This window comes from Thalia democratica, chromosome 3 (assembly GCF_965202585.1).
Source record: "Thalia democratica chromosome 3, ktThaDemo2.hap1.1, whole genome shotgun sequence".
NCBI lineage: Eukaryota > Metazoa > Chordata > Thaliacea > Salpida > Salpidae > Thalia > Thalia democratica.
The window spans coordinates 13581765-13604549 of NC_139167.1; positions in this window are offsets into that span (position 1 = coordinate 13581765).

Genomic DNA, 22785 nt, shown 5'->3' on the forward strand with positions numbered 1-22785 from the left:
AGAATTTAAAAGTTTGCTTTCCTTCAAGTTGCAGTTTTCCATTTGTTACGTCCAAAAGTAGTAAGGTGCACGTTAAAAGTTAAAATTTGATAAAGCCAATGTTTTATAAGACATCTTTTAAATTGTTTATAGCTTTTTTAGGTAGTTTTTCTTCAAAGTGCTTCTTAAAAAGTGTCTAATTTTACGATGAATGTAGCAGTGTATAAATAGCAATTAGTTCAAGTTAATTTATATATTTATTAGTAATTGTAAACAACTAATGTTGTTTTATTTATTCTAAAATAAAAAACATAAGTTTAAGTTGACAACTATATGTATTTTACATAATAGTAATATTAAAAATTTCAAATAAATTATAACTTAGTTATTTAAACAATTTATCGGTAACTTGTGTTTTGTAAAGAGACGAAAACTGTAGCACAAATAAATTAAATGTTTCTGTTTTAAAATATTTTTATTGATATGAATACTTCGGTATTTATAATAACTTTAATGTCAGCGCTTCACAATCAAGAAGGAAAGTATAATCATAAAATCAAACTTTTTACAAAAACAATGAAAACATTTAAAAATTAGAACTTTACTTACTCTATAATGCTTAGATTTTTACAACTACTAACTTTTGATTAATGTATTCTTAATTTTAAGCTGAAAATTTTTGATTTAGTTAACTTTATAAAATAAATAAAAAGGTAATAATTATTATGGACCAACTGTTAAATTGCTAAGTTTAATATAATAATAATATGTTTTTAATGATATTGACGACAACCTTTTATAAGATTATCGTTTTTTTTTTCTATACTTAATATTTAACTCTTTTTTTTACATATTGTTTGAATTAAAAATTATTTGTATCAAAAATATTTAATATTTTACTTAAGTAACTAAAATGTACTACATAAACTTCAAAAACTGACTTAATTGAAACGAATTTTTTTGTCCGTACGAAAATTACATTAGCTCTTAAGCTTCTCTATAAAAGAAACTAGAATAAACACTCATGACTCATACATCTGTTTAATTTATCGCGGGAAGTTTTTGATTATCGTCAATATGTAACTCAGAGGCATGAATCGATAAGTCTGTTTTAACAAATTACATGCCTAATAAAAGTAAAAAATTATTTTTGCTTTTTAGTTAAAAACTTAAAATAACACTAAAAAAAATTCATTTTATAAAAAGTATTACAATCTACATTTGCGTTTGGTTGACAGATTGACTTCAATACAACAAATTTTAATTGAAAACAGAACATAGCACAATGCGTAAGAAGTGAATCTTGTTTAGAAACACTTTGACTTAGTATTTCTATTCTCAACATTTTTTGAAAATTGACTAAACATTAACTTCAAGTTTTTTTACGCGCTTCTCACGGAATTTGTGACGTAATAAATGAAAAACGCCGATGTTTTAAAACGAAAATTCATAAATTATAGCACAAAAACCGCAGAAGCGAAACAATCTGTTTTATGAATTCGATTTAAATTTTGAAACGAGTATTTTACTCGTCGACCTACAAAGTATTTATAATTATACTAGGTAATCTTACTTTGAACATATGTTTTTGTTCATAAATTGCTTACTACCTTAAAATTATGTACTTATACTGCAAAAAATTTTATTATTTAATATTCAATGTAAACACAATCAGTCAACTGACTTTTGGTTGTTTAATGAAGCGATTTATTTACTCGTCAACTTACGAACAATGCAGAATTATGTTAGGCGATCTGACTTTAAATATATATATTTTTGTTAAGAAATGTCAGAATTAATGCATTATATTTTAAAAAATAATCGTTATTTTAATTAAACATAACTTTATTTATAATTGAACGACTAAAAAGTTTTACTTGACAAATCGTAACACAAATAGTTGAAAAACTTGTTACAAAATTAATTTTAGAAAGCCTATCCTGCTCAAATTATCTAACTTTATAACTGATGAATGATTGTTTAACGATTAATGAGAATTTGTGGTTAAAGTTTGTCAATTAGTTTATAGTTTATGGTTTTTATTCATTAATTAAAGTATTTATTAAATTTTAGGTAAAGTTTTTAATTTTTCAATCAATTGAATTAAAAAATAATCAAAAACGCTTCTGATTTTCAGCTGTGAAAACAAAACACGAGAATAAATAAGTAGTTAAAAAATTCTCAAAAAAAGAAGAACATGCAACTTTTAAAAAAATATATTAAGTTTTATCAACAATAGTTTTTGAACTTTTACTTTAAGTTTACACTGTTTATGTAAAAAGTATAAAAGCATATCTAGTCAACTGCTTTTATATAAAAGTTTAAAATAAGAAGTACATTACTTTTCTCTAACCTAATTATTTGTTTTTATTAAGATATACAAAAAAAATTAATAAGCTATACTTTTAATAGTTAAAATTTTTTCTAAATATTGTTAGTAACACTAGTTATTTATAGTTTTATTAGTAATGTAACTTCTGTTAATTAACAAATTTGTTTGATTACTATGTTAATATATTTAGACTTCTTGACTTTAAAAAAAAAAATTTTAGTTTTTGTTTTATTAGATTTATTAAGAGTTTTTTCAACTCTAAATTTTGTGTAAAACAATTTTGAATTGTATTTGAAAATACAATTTCTACTTAGCAATAAATTTAAAAAAATAAAAAAAATGGTGATTTTTTTCTTTAATTACTTGATTATATTTCCCAAAATGTTTTAAACATAATTTAAGTTGTATTGAACCATACCTTTTGAATCTTAGAATTTGTGATGCTTGAAACCAAATTTGTTTTTATGGCATAAAATTTTAAACAAAGTGTTATATTTTAAAACCACAGTTATTTATAAAAAACATATATTATAAACTACAACCATAACACGCTCCATCCATTTGGTTAACGTAATGACGTAATAATTAAAAAACTGCCCGACTCAACGAGCTTTTTTACGTAAAAAAGTGGTATCTTCAAATTTTTTTTACAATTTCTTTACATGCCATTTTTATTAGAAGATTGAAAGTAATTAATATCATCTCTTAAAAATACCTGACTAAGTTATACGTTTTTAGAATAACACCAGACTGTTAGTATAACAAATAGACTCTGAAATAGTTGTTAACTTTATTTTATAAGAGCTGTTTTATATAAAGATTTAGACAACTTAATTGAGTCTTAAATTTTATTAGAACAAATTTTTACAGTCTATTACTTTAAACACAGCTTCTAAAATTGACTTGAAAAAAATTAAACTAGATACAAATAAGTTTAGTCAAGTTATCAAACAAAAAGTTTTTTAAAAAAGTAACTAAAACATTTATGCTATTAAATAGTATAAACGAATAAATTGAAATAAATAATTTGTATGGTTAGTACAATTTTTTTCTAAATTTTTTACTCTGTGAAAAATATTAAAAAAAAAATTAAAATTAATAATTGTTACCTTACTGTACAGTTTTTATAGTATCATCATAAAACAGTGTTATGTTTGTTTAGTTTTTTTGTCACAGTATTTAAAATTTAAGTTGTACAAAAAACTAATTTGAACTATTTGAACTGTTTGATGACTACCAAATTATTATTGTCTTTAAACTTAGTTGAAAAACTTACTGCAGTTTAACATATAAAACGTGTAAAGTTTAATGATAAAAATGCAGCTTACTAATTTTTTAAAAACAAAACAACTATTTTTTTTATTTTTGTTATAAAATTAGTTTTTATTTACTTTGTGTAAGTTTTATAGGTTAGTGAAATGAATGCAAAAGAGAAAGCTAATGCGGAATATTGCTACACATATTGCTATAAGATTATTTGTTATCATTTGTTTAAAGTTATACGTAAATAAATTTAAATTACAAAACTAAAAATACTAACTTGCTATAAAAAATTAAATAATTTAATTTTAATTTAAAAGATTTAAATTAAAAAATAAAGTCTATAATGTTTTAAAACCAACTTTATTTATTTGTTATAATATTTAACTTTATAACTCTTAATAGATGCTTTAGGTAATTATACGATTAGTGCGTTTTTTAAATGTTCTATACTTACTAAAGCTTTACACTTTAAAGCTTTTACTGTAAAGCTTTAAAGGAAGAAACTTTGTTTCTTAAAAGAGTACTTTATAAAACAAAGTATGTTTTTTTACATAAAAACTAGCAATTGAAATACTTAAAAAAGGTTATTTACTCGAGTATTTAAACTAAAATGCAAAACTTTAATTTATACTAAATTTCTACATTTGAAGCTTAAAGTGACGTAGCAATGGAAAAATTCCTGAATTGAATGGAATGCAAGTATAGAAGAAGAAAAGCAATATGTATAAATTATGTTGAAGATAAATTTTAAGGCTACGTATTTTTTTTACTGAACAAAAGTTCTGTTTATCTTTGTATTCTTTTTACGTTTATTAATGATTAAGTGCATAAGTAGTAAAATAAATTAATTCATATAATCTGTTCCATTAAGTTGAGATTTTTGATTTTTTTTTGTCAAAGTTTATGTTTCAACGATATGCAAACGTATTAATATTTAGTTCATAATTTTAATGGTATTTAAATAAAATTTTAAAGTACTTAATCATAATATACTTACATTTCATCGCTGTAGAATATATTTAACTATTTTCATACTTATCAAACAAATAAATATCTTTTTGCTGCTTGCTTATATTAATTTGGTTTAATTTTACTTAAATAACTTTAAAACTTCGACCTTTGAAAATAATTTGCAACTTCTTACCATTCTAATAAAAAAAAAATTAAAATTATTATCATAACTATTTACAATTCACTTTATTTGAAAATATTAAAATTAATTTAAATTAGCTAATACTATGAGCAATTCATGTATCTAAGTAACGTAGTATTCGAAAATCGCCCCGAGATATAAAACTGTTTCTATTAAATTTGCAGAGTTAAGCAGTTATGTATTTTAATTTATATATGCTTTTACAAACATTATAAAAGCAGTAATAATCACTGCCTTAAAATAAATAAATGAATTATATATGTTTTTTCATAAACTAGCGGCTTTTTAACTATTTTTAAGGACATTTTTATATTTCTGTAATATTTATTTTTTTTACAGAAACCAGAGCTACAGTTTTATGAAATTTACTGATTAAAAATATTTGTTCTATAAACAAACAAAAAATAACTTTAAACCAAACCATTAAAAAAATTCATATAGTAAATACTTTTTTACGCTTAGTCTTAAAGTGTTTTCTATATTAGAATTTTAAAATAAAAAATATTTGAGTTATGTTTAGGACTGATATTTAGAGCCATTGAATTTAACCATAACGACTTCTTACAGGCTACACACTTTTTAAAATTTTGAACGAATTTGTGCGTCTGAGCAGAATTATGACGTAATAATCAAAAAGTCGAGATAGAGAAAGATGTTATGTAAAAATACACGGGGTTTAACTAAATAATGAGACTTCTATAATTGATTATGTTTTATTATGTATTTTAATTCAAGCAAGTGTTTCTCGATTAAGTTTAATCACGTTTTTAAATACTCAAATACAATAACGTTATCGTTTTAAACGACTAATTTTGTGTTTTAAAATAATAAATAGAATTATTTTTAAAGTTCTTTTATTTTAAGTCTTGTAAACGTAGATGAGTTTCTATGTTAGTTTAATTTTTTATATTAAGTTGTTTGAAATTTAACTAAGTAAAGTAAAATATTTAAATAAAAATAGTTATTAAATAATTTAAAGTTATAAAAAATTAAAGAAAGATTTAAAACTACTAATACTAATTTATTATTTATTTTTTTCTTAGTTTAGTTTTATTTGTTTACACTTTTAAAATTTAGTACAATTAAAATAACTATTACCGGTTATTAACTATTATTTTTAATAAAATTATAGATATATAATAAATTCTGCTATACAGCATCTTTAAGCCAAAAAAAATATTGTTCTAACCAGGATTTGTTACGAAAAAAAATCAATTATACTTTGTTTTATCTATACGTTTTCTTTTAAAAAAGGAGAGACCTCTCTTTAAGTAACAATCGCTTAAATATTTGAATGACTAAAGATATTTAAATTTTAGTTACTTATGTAAATGCTAAAATAAGTTTATGTTTTGTAAGGGCAACATTTCATCGAATGGCTGTGTTATTTGTGATTTTTTTAATTATTAAAAATCAAAAAATAGTCAAAATTGTTTTTTAACAAACATTGAGTATATCTTGACAAATTATGTTGTCAATCGAAAAATAAGATACTTGAAGATATTTTAAAATTTTTGACAAGTAACCTTTCATCATAATACTATAAGCTTTAAATGCTTGAATTATGTTATTTGTTTTGAGTTTAACCTACATATTTTTTTAAAAGAGCATATATTTTTTTCAGCAAAAAATTTCGTTATTACTGAAACGGAATTTTTGTTCCGTGGAAAAAATAGTTTGCAATAAAACAACTCAAAAATATAAAGTAGTTTAACTAATTTAATTCATAAGTCTTTTTTTACACGTTGGAGTTTTCAATTGTTGCGTCACTATTTTTCTATAAAATAACAAAAAGATAGATTTTAACTTCATTTTTGAGAGTGTTTTGTTGAATACTTTTTCGTTATTTAGTTAAAACCTTTTTTTAACTTACACTTAAATAATTTTTAGAAAAGCAGTCACTTGATTTTTTTCACTTATTTTAAATTTATATATACTTTCTAGTTTTTTGAAAGTTTGATTAAAAGTATTGATAAAAAAAAAGTTGTATAAAACATAAACTGATAAAAAAGACTGATAAAAAAAGCGATTTTCTCAAAAGAACTTTATAGAATCTTAACACAAACTTTAACAAAAGATATATTATAAATAAAACACTAAATTATTTTTACTAACAGTAAACTTGTAAAAACTTTAAAAAATATTTTTATGCTGCTCAGCTACTTTCAGCATTACCAAATGTTAATGTACTTAAACACTTTTTTTTTCTATTTAAGCTTAATTATTCTTTAAAATGAAAATATGTAAAACAAAACAGTAAATTTTAATTATTCTGTATGAAGCTTAGTTTTGTTTTTTATGTTTATTCTTAATTACTTTAAAGTATCAGCAATTAACAGAATACTTATAAATTTTGAGCTTATGCTATACGCTTTACTTCACGTATCTTAAACACACATCTTGCATAAAAAAAGTTTTGAGCGTTTGAGCTAAATAGTTACGTCACGACCGAAAAACTCGAGAGTTAAGAAAAATATTATTTATAAGAATAGATGTGTGTTAAACATCATAATATGAACATAAATCATAGACTATTTATTTTTTTGCGGGTGTTAACACCTTTTATTAGTTAGTTTTTTCATAAAGAACAAAAATTTTGTTATACGAAAAATTAGTTTATAAGCTATACAAAAACAAGTTTCACAATTATAACCAGCGAAACAAACACTTTGATTCTACACCTACTATTAGTGGAGAAAAAAATTAAACTATTATTCAATAAAAATACAGAAGTTAAAAACATTAACTTTTTAGGTATTGTATTTCAAATAATAAAAGGCAAAGTGCAACAGATTTCATTAATCTGACAACAATTCCTAAATGATATTTAAATTTATTTAGTTACATAATGAGGTTTTTTACATAGGTAAGAAAAGCAAACGTTTTGAGCTAACTGAATAAAACATCTTAAATTTAAATTGTATATGATATTACTGGTTGAATTTTAAAATAGTATTTAAGGTTTTTCAAAGTATTTAAATTTTTTTTTCAGATACTTACCTTAATAAACATTTTTAAGGCAAACTTAACTAAACCTCTATTATTTTAAGTTTTCATCATTATAAAAACTACATATTTAGAAAATTAAACTTGCGAAATAAATTTAAACTTATTAAGTTAAATTAAGTCCACAAGTTAAAACTTATTTTTATATTTTTTACAATTTGAATAAATAGAAACAAATTATTTTGCTTTTTTTACAGAGGTATATACTCTTAGAACTGATTTTTTCACTGTAATAATTATTTTATTATTTGGATATTAATTAAAGATTCGGAAGTTTTTAAATAATGAAAAGTACACTCTAAACAAATTTTTATAATAAGTCTGTTTTAAACGTAGTGCTAATCAGATTATTACTTTTTTCACTAACTAGATAAACGACAATTTAAACTTTAAATATTTAAATTTTAGAAATTTTATTGCAAATTTGAAAATTCAAGTTTAATTAATAACGATTTTTGTAAGTTTTCATCTCAAATTTTTATACCAGTTATTTAAGAACAAAATTCTATATAGATTTTATACAAGTTGTTATACTAATTCTTTTACTATATAGATTTTATACATTTCTTTAATGTGTTAACTTAAATTATTAATAAATAGTTTAATTTTAAAGAAATTAATAAAAAAATGAAATAAAAGTAGTTAGCATAAACTTAAAGCAAAGTAAAAATTAAAACAGTGTTGTTTTAAAGAAACGCTGCATTTACGAAGTTAGTGACGTAACAATTGTAAAATCCTCACGAATATTGTGAGTTGATGTAAAACAAAATCAATTGTTTTATTCAACTTTATTATTTGTGTAATCCACTAGATGCATATATTTATACGGGAAAATTTTTTCGTTTTAGTAAACTAAGTTTTTAATTTTTAAGAGTTATGTAAAAACAACTGAAGTTATATTAAATTTTAAGTAAACTTTGTAAAAAGTTGTTGTATAATTTAAATAGGTACAAAAACAAACTATAAAATTGTTTGATTACTTAAGGCCGATTAATATATTATTGTCCTTGTTGTCAAAAACATAGAGTAGAAACTAAATGAAAGAAGAAAAAAATGTTTTTTTTAATAAACACAACAAAGTTTTGAATTAATTAAGTGATAAATAAAAGTAGTGTATAATTTCTAATTTGTTTTTTTTAGCATCAGTTTTATAAAAATTTTTATCTGGCAAAAATTACTTCTGGAACGAACATTTATTTTATAATGATTAATATGAATATTTGTTTTTGAAACTGTTGAGCTAACTCAAGCTAACCATTTCATAAAAACCTTGTGTAATATAAGCATGTTATAAATAAGTTATTTTTAGAGGATAGTTTGAAAAAAACTTTCATAATTTATTTACTCTTACCTTAAAATAATTATAGCAAGCGTTTAATTAAACAAATGTATATATGTATTTATAATATTTCAAATTCACAAACTTGTTTGAAAAAGTATAAACCTAACTTTTAAAATTTACTTACCTCTTTTTGTTAACTTTTTTTTAATATCTTGGATGTTGTTTAGTTTTCAATGTTTAAATTGAAACACTGGTGTTATAAGGGGTAGACGTCTAAAATGCACGAAGGGTCAAATATGAACAAAGACACTTTTTTACGGTTAATTTTTTTTTATTAAACTTTAATTAGTTTTTAGGACAGTAATTTTTTGTTCATTTTGTTTTTTAATAATTAATTTAAATCTTTAAAACAAGTTTAAATCTGATTTACAAGATAAATGTTCACTGTTTCCAAAAATGAAATAGAAAGGTAGAGTTCAATAAAAGTCCTGTAAACCAATTATTTTTTATAGTCTTTTTTTCTTAGTTGTAAACGTTCTTGTAGTTAAGATAAAAGTATAACAAATTGTTTTTATACTTACGTACATACTTAGATAACATTTATACATTATATACGAAAACATAATTCTGTACAAAAAAAGCCATGAAAAATTGAATAAAATTAAAATTTAAACTTAGTTATGTTTCATTTGTTTTCATTGATGCGTCATAATAAACTTAAATACGCATTCTTAAATTTAATCAATTTTGGTTTATGTTAATATTTTTGTTTTGGTTAGAAATCGATTTTAACAATAACAAATCAATTTATCAATTTTTTCAATGCATTTATGAATTTACTTTTAAACAGTTTAAGCCTTAGAATGTAACAAAAAATACGTACAAATAGTTTTGCATCAGTTATAAATATGACATATCTAGCTAATATTGATTGTTAAATATTTTACAGTTTAATTTTTGTTTTTTATTTAATGAAAATCAAATCTTTAGCTTAGTTTAAGTTTATTATATAAAAGAAAACTAAAAAAACACGGTAATGGTTATGTTTGGATTAAACAAGTTTAGTATATAAATCATTCCACAACTAGATATATGTAAAAAATTTAATTTAAAACGTAAAATACTAATTGTTAAACTAAATTTCAAAGCATATCCTATTTATATTTTTAACTCTTTTTAAAACCTTTAAAAATAAACCATTTTTAGATAAATTTTTAAACAATAGATGTTAAATTATTTTCATAAAATAAAATAAATGAAATCTGTAAAACTGTAAAATTTTCGTAAAAACAAATACAAAACTGTTTTAAATATGTATAAGTACAGAAGATAATGTAACTTTGTTAAATAGTATTACTTACTAACTAGTTTTAAACATTTGTTTGCGTGGAAACTAATGACTTTAAAATTTTCATGGTCACTTGAATAAGTCAAATTTATAAAGAAAAAAAAAACTATAGCTTTTCTGTTAGTTCTTTGAAAATAAACATAATCTGACTTAGTTCAGTTACAAGTTTTGTGAGTTAAGTAATAAACATTTTAACAGTTTAAGTTGTTTAATATAAATAATGATTATTTTATTAATATGCACTAAAATACAAATCTATTTGTATAACTAAAAGACTTAAAATCGAAAAATATTAGTACTCATTTGTATATTTTACTCATTTTTTATCGTTATATTGTTTAACGGTTTAGGTTAAATAACATTTAAAATAGTTTAAAATATAAATAACAAATAACTTATTACAAAATTACTTAACCAAATGTCTAAATTTACATGAAATTCCTTTTAATGTCGAAAATTGTAACTTTAAAATTCTCAAATATTAAATAACAAAGTTATAACAAGTTTATACAGTTTGTCAAAACTAATTATGTTAAATTTATTCTATTTGTACTCCTACACCATTAAATAAACTAATTTCAATTACTTATTAATGTGTTAAGTTTTTTCATATCAAGTTTATAATCTATTTTCTAAAGTTTTCGATAAAGAAAGAATCTAAATTTTATGTGAGGAACTAAATAAATGAAACAATCATTTAAAATAAGTTAGCTTAGATACTGATACAACCATAGTATCAAATGGTTTAGTAATTTATAAAATTAAGTCAACATATTGCTAAAAAGACTGTTTAGTAAAGAAATAAGTAAAATGATAAAAAATAGCATGTTTTAAAAATTTATATTTATAGATTTCTTATAATTTTATAACTTAAATATTTTTTGTCATCACTCACAACTTTTTGTTTTAATTTATATAAAAACAAAATTTTTCTATCTAAGCTGACTAATTGCTAAAAAACGAACATATGTAAAACAAAACAGTAAGTTATAATTGTTCTGTATGAGGCTTAATTTTATTTTTAAATTTCATTTTAAAGTACCTTAAAGTATCAGAATTTAACAAAATCGCTATTCAATTTATACTTTACAACAATCTACACGTATTTTGAACATGCATCATATACTACTTTACTAACAAATACACTTGTAATACATATTATAATCTAGCAATTACAACATATATTTACTAGTTTACCGATTATGTTCTAAAACAATTCTATAAAACCATTGGTTCAAAAAAGTGTGTTAAGCAGTAAAAAACAGTTTAAAATTTAGTTTTCTAAATTAAATGTTTTTATTTAGCTTCCATGTTAACATACAACGGCTATATATTACAGCGTTCTTTTATATCTTCAAAACAGCATTTGAGGTAATTAGTGACGTACACTACAAAAAAAAGAAAGTTATACAAAACAAGTTGTATAAGTTGCTAGTGAATTGCAAATTTAATAACGATTCTAAGTATTACTTTGATGTTAATTTGTGCGAGATAAATTCGCGTTTTACTTCAAAACATTCTTTACTGTATTACTTTGATTTTTTTAATCTATTACAAAATATCGTGTGAAAGCTTGTCTACTTTTGAACTTTAAATTAACTTTTCCTGTGATTAATAATTTAAGGCTTATTTCGTTGTTTATTTGATTATTTTATAAACAACCTTATATACAAAACTATATTCAAAAAAAAGAAATTAAGAAAATAACTTATTTTTTAAAAACTTAAACAAAAACAGCGAAATATGCTTAAGTAGCATTTATATATATTTTGGTTGTTTTTTGCTGAGTTAGATATTTAGTTCATGCAAATGTGCATATTATGAATACTTATTTAGTTGGTTTTGTTTTATGTAACATAAACTTCACTTGTGTTGACACAGTTTATATTTTTTTAAAACAATACTGACCATTAAATATACAATAAGATAAACAAGACACACAGTTCAGTAAACTAATTTGTTTCGACAATTCTTTTCAGATGAGTACAAAGCTAAAAAGATATAAAATTTTACGAACTTGTTTAGTAACTAAGTACCTTCATATGTTAACTTTGTACTCTTACGACGAAAATTGCTCAAAATTAATTTAGATAACTGAATTTCAATAACTTTTTTTTACACTAAAACTTTCGTTTTTACTGAACGGAATTTCGGTTTTGTACAATAAATAAATTTGCAACAAAAATACTAAAAATGATAAAAATGATTTAAAACTCTTGTTTTATTAACAAGTAGGAATTATCAATTGTTGCGTCACTATGTTACTAAGAAGCAAGATAGTGATCGATTTAACCTTGTTTATAAGAATGTTATGTTGAATGCTGTTTCTTTTTTCAGTTAAATTTTTTAACTTAAACTTTTTAAATATAACATGCAATTCTTTTGTGTTTAACAGACTGTAATTTTTTGAAATTTTTAGTAACTGTAATTAATAGAAAAGCAGTATAAATGTATTGTTTAAAGTTTGATTTGCTGAAAAACAGTTGAATTAGACTATAAGCAGTAACATTAACAAGAATATTTAGTTTAAATAATAAAAATTACAGAACTCTTGTATTGTTTTTATAATGAAACTAAAACATTTGATACTCTTTAATGGTTATAACTTACATAAGCAACTCTTACAGTTAAAATATGTTTGCTGTAATACCTAAATGCTATAAATTAAGGTCAAAATTAAAACATTTATATTAATCTGTTTACATTAAAAGAAATTAATGATTATAAACACAAAACTTTACTAATATATAATAAGTTTTATTTTTATACTTACTAATTTTCTAAAATTTTTACTGATTTACCTTTTGTTTAAAATGTTATTTTTAAAATTTAAAAGAAATTAACAAAACTACAAACAAGTTCGTAAATCGTATTTCTAATTACTTTACAGTCTTTTTTTAGTTAACTTCTTCAATTAGAATATTTTTTAATGGAAAACACTTTCAATTCGTACAAACCGCTTGTTTTCTTAAAGGGACTCTATTCTTTTTTTTTTTCATTTTAATATTTTGGCTTTTAATGAAAACAAAACACAAAAACGTTAAGTCTAAAAACGACTTTTATCATTTCTCAAATACAGATAGATTTTTAAAAATAATCATTATGAATAGAAAATATAATGTTTTATAATGAGTTTATTGATGCATTTTTCTGACGTTAGAACGTAAGAAACAAACAATTCCTAAACTGAAATAAAAATTAACATGTAAAATTTACAGGATTTTTCCAGTAATTAAGTAAAGTCGAAGTAGTCGTACTACTGTATGACAGCGATAAAAAACCGTTTAAGCTTATATTTAACTGAGTATTTAATATTGCAACATACTTTTCAAAATATTTTAAATAAGTTTTTAAACGATGTAAAGTTTTCCTTACAGAAAATTTAACTTTCAGTGCAATTAAAAAAACTAATTTAACCACTTCATTACTCAATAGTAGTTTGTTAAAAAAATTATATATAAATATCTTTATAAATTGCTACAAAAACAAAGCTTAAATTAAAAATTGTCAATTTTTCTACTAATTACTTACTACAATAACTGAAATGCCGTACAATGGTAAGGAGTGTTGTATAAATTTTCAATAAATAAAATATTAAGTTATATTTATAACTCTCACACTAAACTCTAATTTATTAATATTACTTAAATACCCACAACTAAATAACTCGAGTATCTACAGTAAACAAAAGAATTTTATAACTTCTTTTGAGCACAAAAGTAATGTAACAGTTGTAAAAATTCAACGCGTTAAAAGACATACGGGACAAAACGCAAGCTGAGCTTATGGTGATTTAGGATTTTTTGTGCATATTACTTTTATACAGAACAAATTTTTTCTTTTTACTTGAAATATACTTATGTTCAACGATATTAAGTACAAATGTAAAAAATATAAACTACTTGGTTATTTAAATCATCTATACAGAAACAAATAAATCCTTTTTTCAACTAGGTAAACTATTTAATTACAGCTAATAAAGTTATTTATGTACGGTATGCATACACAAATGTATGTCAACTTTGTCTGAAAAGTCAGTAACATTTGTTTGTCATATATTGTTTTGCTTAATATAATTCCAATTATTTTCAATTTACTTTATACCTGTGTATTTTATAAATAGCCTTTCATAACTCTTTAACAAAAAAAAGTAAGTATTTTATAACTGTTTACAATTTGTTATTTCAAAACAATATAAGTAACGTTTTAAAACTTAAAACGCGCGAAAATTATAAGCACTTCCTGCATCAGTGACGTAATAATCGAAAAAGCTTTGTGGCAACAAACTAATTAGTTAAATTAAACTTACTAAGTAAAAAATTTCCACGTTTTGTTTCAAAACATACACTATAGTTTAAATAAAGCAATCAAATTTAACAAAACGAAAACACTTTTTAAAAACTGTCATTGTCATTAAATATTAATCTATAACTATCTTTTTATTCAACTACAAAAACTGTTTCCTTTGACTTTAAACGTTTTAAAAACATAATCTATTTTAAATTCTTACAACTTTAGCATTTAGGATTTTTGTAAATTAGGTTTTGAATTTAAAATAAGACTTAAATTGGTCAAAATATAAATATATACTTTTGATAGGTTTAATATTGTTAAACAACTATTAAAATAGGTTTATGCAGTTTTAGATTAAAAATACGGGAATTTACAGAAAATTCCCGCTCTAAATCGTTTTATTTGTGCAGTTTGCTATACTCTAAAGAATGCGATTCTTGAATTGTGTACAATATTTTTGTTAACCCGCAAACTTTTGAATTGTTGCGTCACGGTGGTGATCAAACGCACAAATAAATTTGCTCCAAGTTGCACGTTTAAATTATTTTATATATGTATTACTTAAAGTATTACTTTGTTTGTGTAGTGTAATAACTACTTAAATTAGTTCTACGTTAAAAAAACACTTTCTTTTAAACGCAAATACAACTTTTACAACAAAAGTATCAAAATATTTATAGGAAACCACTTATCAGAGAAACTAAAAAAATATGATTCATAAATAACAAAATATGAATAAGTAAAACACAAAAACTTTAAACTAATGCTTAAAAATTGAGAAAAATTTATTAAAATAATTTTGCTTTTACTTACACTTTGCTATAGTTTTTTAAAGCTAAACACTCATTAGCTTTGTTTTATACCACATTGTTTCACAATAAAAAGTTTATTATATATTTGTAAAAATTTAAAATAAGGTAAGTATTATATATATATATAAAAGATGTACTTTTTTATAAGATTCTTATATTTGGACAAAATATTACAAAATCATTTAAATTTTTTATTTTACTATTGGTTTTAATTTTTAGGTTATAAATGACATACTTTTATTTTATTACATATTTTATCCTATCTATACTTAGATATGCTATAAAATTTTTATAATTTGATCTGAAAAGTTCACGAAAAACTTTGAGCTAAAACTATCTATAATGATGTTTATAATTAGACAAAGTTATTTCAAAACAGTTGTTAACATTATACAACAATTGTTATAATTACAAAACATTGACATAAGCGCAAGTCTTTTATCTGAAAATTTAACTGACGTAACAACCAAAAGAATGTATTATTTCTAAAATAGAGCATACACAAATTTTTTAGATTTTTTTCGTTAACTAATTCAATGAACGCAAGATTTGCACTGATTGGGCACTTAATTTAAAGCTTAATTTAGTATTTTTCAATTCTTAAAGACTTATTTTAGATTTCTGAATGTATATGCAAAATGAGTGAAAATGTTAACAGTTACCTTTTTATATAACTATCGATTTATTTTTGATTTATGTTTTATTTATGAAGTTAATTTGAATTCAAAACTTTTTGGTTACATTTCTTACAAAATAAATCAAAGCCTACTTTGTTAACTTCCGAAATTGTTTCTTAGACAACAGAATTTTCATTCTGTACAAATATTAGGATGATTTCAAAACTATTTTATCAACAGATAAACTTACTAGACAAATCTTTCTCTATGCATCTGTTTTAAATTATCCGCGGGAATTTTTTCAATTGTTACGTCACTATGTTGTTCAGAAACAAATTCGAAAATCTCGATACTAGAGGTACTTTTACAGCTTTAAATGCTAGATAAAATTCGATTACTAGTATGATATTTTAGTTTAAGTCATGAGCAAAAAAAATTATTGAAATTTGGTATTATAAATCTTTGTTAATGTTTTGGTTTATAGTTTTTAATCTTAAAGTTACTTAGATATAAAGTTCAATCATAAAGTAAACACTTAAAAAAAATACTAATAATATTTACTTAGTAAAAAGTTTCGAATGTTTTTTTTGCATTTTTCTAATTTTAACATTTAACTTTTTTAAACGTACATCTAATATGGTTTTCGGAAGTAAAAAATGAAAAATATCGATTTTCTGAAAACTCAACTTATAAATTTTCAGCAAAAATATTGTTGTCCTGCCAATATCTTGCTCAGATGCAAATCGATTATATTGTTTTAACAGTTTAATAATATGAAAAAATTAAATTACAATTGTTTTTATTTATTTGACAACTTTGAACTAGCATTAAGCAGTTTCAAATTTTTATTAAATATTACAATTTATAATTAGATTGGCTGACAGTTTTTAACCTTTAAATAAATTAAAACTAATTAATATTTAATTATAAGATAATTAAGTTGGTGTAAAATTAAAATTTTCCGGCTAAATAATTTAGTAGTACACGGTAATAAAAATGTTTTTCTTTAATCAAACACTGATTATGTTTGTCTAGTCTAAGTATTTTTCGTATTACAACTAAACTCAAGCTTTAACTTTGTAAAGGCGCTTATCACTGCCTTTGTGACGTAATAAACAGAAAATCCAACTACTTGCAAATGCAAACTCATAAAATATTTACAAAAACCTCTACGGTTAACACTATCTGATCAATATACTCAATATAAATTTTGAAACGAGTTATTTTACTCGTTCACTTAGCAAGTACTTAGCAAATAAGTTAAGGAGATTTTTTTTTATAACTGTGTTTTTTTTAATAGTTTAAAAAACTAAAGTGAAGTTAGTAATATTACCACTTTTTAGAAAAATAAGATTATATTGTACCAAAGGTTACAATCCTATACTAAAAATCAGAATTTATACTAGTTGAAAAAATTTAAGTTTAAATTTAATGAAGTACGTTAAATTTGTAGTTTAAATATTAAAAACTAATTTTATAAAAAAATATATTTTTGATAAAAACATCAACAAACGTTTATAAAAACTACAGTGTTTTTTAAACAACCATTTATTGAAATTTAAATATAAAGTTATGAATACAAGTTTTACTCACCTAGCAAGTTAAAAAAGTAATTTTTAAATATACACTGACTAGTTTTTTTTAATATTTTTTTGGTTTAAATTTCAACTACTCTTAAAACTTTAAACACACCTTTCAATGCATTAGTGATGTAATATAATAGTAATTACTTAAATTAATTAAGTTAACAAGAGTTTATTTTAAAAATGCATTCTTACTTTATGCTAAAAAATTTATATTTAGTTAACTTAACAAAATTGATAAAAAAGTATTCATATTGTTACGGGCCGGTTTTTAATTTTCTGAAATTAATATACTAGTAAAAGTGTTAAAAAATATTAACCATAACCTTTTATAAAATTATTGTTTGTTTTCTATACTTTTTATTTCACTCTTATTTTAATTATTATTTAATTTGAATTATTTCTATACAAATATAATTAATATTTTACATGAGTAACTGGAATGTACTACATAAACTTCAAAAGTTGACTTAATTAAAACAATTTTTTTTATCCGTACAAAATTTACATTAGCTTTTAAGCTTCTCTACAATAAAAGCTAGTTTAACAACTCTTGACTCATACATCTGTTCATAAAAACGAGGGAATTTTTAGATTAACGTCACTATGTAACTCAGAGGCATGAATCGATAAGTCTGTTTAAATAAATTACATGCTTAATGAAAGTAAAATAACTTTTCTTGTTTCTTAGTTGAAAACTTAAAATTAACACCAAATTATTTTCATTTTATATTAAGCATTAGAATCTGTGTTTGCGTTTGGTTGACAGATTGATTTCAATACAACCAAGTCTATTTGAAAACAGAACGTAGCACAATACGTAAGAAGTGAATCTTGTTTAGAAACACTTTGACTTAGCTTTTTTTTTGTCTCAACATTTTTTGAAATTTAACTAAACATTAACTTAAAGTTTTATTACGCGCTTCTCACTGAATTTGTGACGTAATAAATAAAAAACGCCGATTATTCAAAACGCAGATTCGTAAAACATAAAAAAAACACGCACAATCGAAACAATATGTTTTATGTAAGTTATAAAAATTTTGAAGCGAGTTATTTATTTGTCAACCTACAAAGTATGCAGAATTATATTATACACTCTTACTTTGAATATATATATATTTGTTAAGCAATTTCAGAATTATTGCAAGATATATTAAAAAATTATTATTTTTTTAATTAAACATAACTTTATTGATAATTGAACGACTAAAAAGTTTTATTTAACAAATCGTAACATAAACAGTTAAAAAACTTGTTTCAAAATTAATTTTAAAATACCTAAGTAACCTGCATAAATTATCTAAATTTATAACTTATCAATGATTGTTTACCGATTAATGAGAATCTATGGTTAAAATTTGTCAACTAGGTTATAGTTTAAAGTTATTATTCATAACTAAAGTATTTATCAAATTTCATGTAAATGTATTAATTTTTCAATCAATAGAATTTAAGAAAAAATCGAAAACACTTCTGATTTTCAGCTGAAACTTCTGAAACAAGAACAACATGCAACTTTAATAAAATATATTAAGTTTTGTCAAAAACATTTTTTGAACTTTTATTTTAAGTTTACACTGTTTATGTAAAAAGTATTTAAGTTTATCTAGTCAACTGTTTTTATATAAAAGTTTTGAAATAAAAACTACATTGCTTTTCTTTAATTTTATTCATTAGTTTTAATAACATATACAAATAAATCAATAAATTAAACTTTAGATAGTTAAAATTATTTCTAAATATTGTTAGTAACACTAGTTATTTTATAAATTCATAAGTGATATAACTTTTGTTCATTAAAAAATTTTTGTGATTATTATTTTATGTATTTAGACTTCTTGACTTTAAAAAATGGATTTTAGTTTTTGTTTAATTAGGATTATTAAAAGTTTTTATAACTCTAAACTTTGTGTAAAAGAATTTTAAATTGTATTTGTATTGTAAATACAATTTCTACTCAGCAATAAATTAAGACAATTAAAAAAATGTTATTGTTTATTTTATTGTCAAAAATGTTTTAAACATAATTTAAGTTGTATTGTAACATACCTAATGCTTGAAACAACATTCGTTTTTATAGTAAAAACATTTATGCAAAATGTTATTTTTTACAACCACAGTTTTTATATAAAACACAGCATAAAAGTTACAAGCAAAACACCCTCTGTCCATCTGGTTAACGTAATGACGTAATAATTCAAAAACTGCCCGAGTCAACAAACTGTTTGACTTAAAAAAGTGGTATTTCAAGATATTTTCATAATTTATTTTCACGACAGATTTTATCAGAAGTTTAAAGCAATTAAAATCATTGCTTAAAATTACTTAACTAAGTTATACATAAATAATAAATAAAATAACACCAAAATATTAGTTTAACAATTAGACTTTAAAGTAGTTGTTAACTTTATTTAATAAGAGCTGTTTTATGTAAAGATTTAGACAACATAATTAAGTCCTAAATTTTATTAGAAACAAATTTTTACAGTCTATTACTTTAAACACTGCCTTTAACATTGACTCGAAAAGAAAAAATAAACTAGACAGAAATAAGTTTAGTCAATTTAACAAATAACAAGTTTTTAAAAAAAGTAACTAAAACAATTTTATTAAAAAGTTAGTATAAACGAAAATATTTAAGTAACTACATTCTTTATTTTATACAATTTTATTCTAAACTTTTTAGTTTTGGTAAAAAAAATAAAAAAGCAAATAAAAAAAAATGTTACTATAGTGTACAGTATAGTATTGTCATCATAAGCATTGTTACATTTGTTTAGATATTTTTTGTTACAGTAATTAAAATTTAATTTTTACAATTATTAAATTTGGACTATTTGAATTTTTTTATGACTACCAAACTTTTATTGTCTTCATACTTAGTTGTAAACGAAGTTTCAACTTTGTTACTAGTAAGTTTTAAATTAAAAAGTAATTACAAAACGATAATTTATATAGTTTTAATAAATAATGATCAGTTTTTTTGAAGTTCTAGAATTGTACTAAGTAAATAATAAGTTTGTTCTCTTTATATATCGCTTATAAGCTGTAAACACTTTAAAATGTAATTAATTTACAACTATTGTATTTAGTGATAATAGTATAGTTATAAATATTTTTTTTTGTTTTATAGAATAAAAAAACATAATCTGTAACATTATTAAGTGTAGCTTTTTTTAAGTTGAAACAATCCGTGTTTGAATTACAAATTAAGTAGCTTTACAACTTACAAATCATTTAAACATGTTTGTTTACTAAAATCAAATAAAGAAAAAAATTCAATACTATCTATACTTAAGGCCTTACGGCATTTAAAAAGACTAGCAATTTTCAATGTGCTTATGAACAATTTAGTGACGTAGTAATTTAGAAATGCAAAACTTTTCACAAAAAAATTAATAAAGTGATTTCATATACGACTAACAAAAAAATAAGACACATATACTATAAGACTGAAAAAAAAAGACTACAGTAACCTCTCGCTTATTCACGCACATTGTGTCCACAGAAAAAGTACGTAAAGATACGAGAGATCGTAATGATACGAGAGGTACCAACTATACTTACTTTAATGGTTGTTTTTGATATTGCTTCTACTTAAAAGCATACTGGGGATTTTCCACTTTTAACAATTTGTTTACTTTATTTATAAATATGAAGAGAAAAGATAAAACCATACATATGATAAAAAATAGGATTTAAATTTATATAAAATAATAATAGTTGTAGAAAAATTTACTAATTTTAATAATAAGTAGATTTTATCTTAATGTAACTTATTTGATACTTAACATTAATAATCTATTCTACCTAGAAAATTCAATTTATAATTAAGCATTTGTTAACAATAAAGAACTTAGATTAAAAAAAAGTCAAATGAAAATTAGTAATATGTATACTACAAAAAAACAAATGAGATTTGTGTTAAGTGTAAGTTCTATATTTATTAAGCATCACTTTTTGTTAGGAAGTTTCATTAGATTTCTTTTTTAGATGCTTACTCATATATAGGGCTAGCGTGCTGAATAATTTGTTTGTGTTTTAAAAATTTATTATACTTACTCACAATTTCATTATACTTCCATTATTTAACACAGTCATATTTCTTTCAGAATTTTAATTTAATCTCTTATTGTTAACAAAATTTCTGATATACTAAAGTATAAGTAAATATTTATCAATTAGTCAAAGAACATAAGTTTACAAAGTCAAAAGATATATAGAGAGGTGAGTTAGCATTAAAAAACGTGTATAAAATTAAAAGTACACAATAAACCTAATTTGTGCAATATTAAAAAAACTTAAACTGTTTATTTTTTGAATTCTAAAAAGCGTAACTAAACGAGAGTGCGTAACGTCACGAGTGCGTAAAGATGCGAGAGGTTACTGCAGTTATAAAATACAACTAACATCTACGCTTCAAACTCCGTATTGTCATTGAAAATAAGTATTTACATTAAATCAAGCTGTAGTGTCTTTATTTTAAATTTCATAACTAAAATTTATCTTAATTTATTAAACTATAAAATATCAAAATTATCAATATTTTAGTGGTTTTCTGGGAGGCACTAAACTTAGATTTTTACTAAACAAATTTATAGTTTTAATTTTTTTAAACTGATTGTTTTATAATCATTTTTGATTAGTTAAGTAGTTGTATTTTTTTAATTTAAAAATATTGTTTTAGTAAGTTTAAGTCATAATTACGACTATTTGGTAATTTAAAGTTTAGTTTTTTAACAAAAAATTTAAATGATTTGTCAATAACAATATAAACATTTAAGTTATTATAAAAAAAAATAATTATGTTATGTTTCTGCTTATTAAGTACAGAGATATGTTTCTAAAATTATTTTAGATATAAATTTACACTAAACTATAGTTTGATTGCTGTAAAGTAATAAATAAAAGTTTCAAAAAAGTATTTAATTTTTCTTTTTTAATTAAAATACATAAGTAGTTAATAGAATATGTAAAGTATGTAGAACTACAAAATAACATTTTGCTTTTAAATACCAATAATTATTTAAACTTAACCAATTATAACAAAACTATTGATAAAGTATACAAGGATTTAGTTATGTGTATTCAAAACGGAAACTTTTTAAAACAAT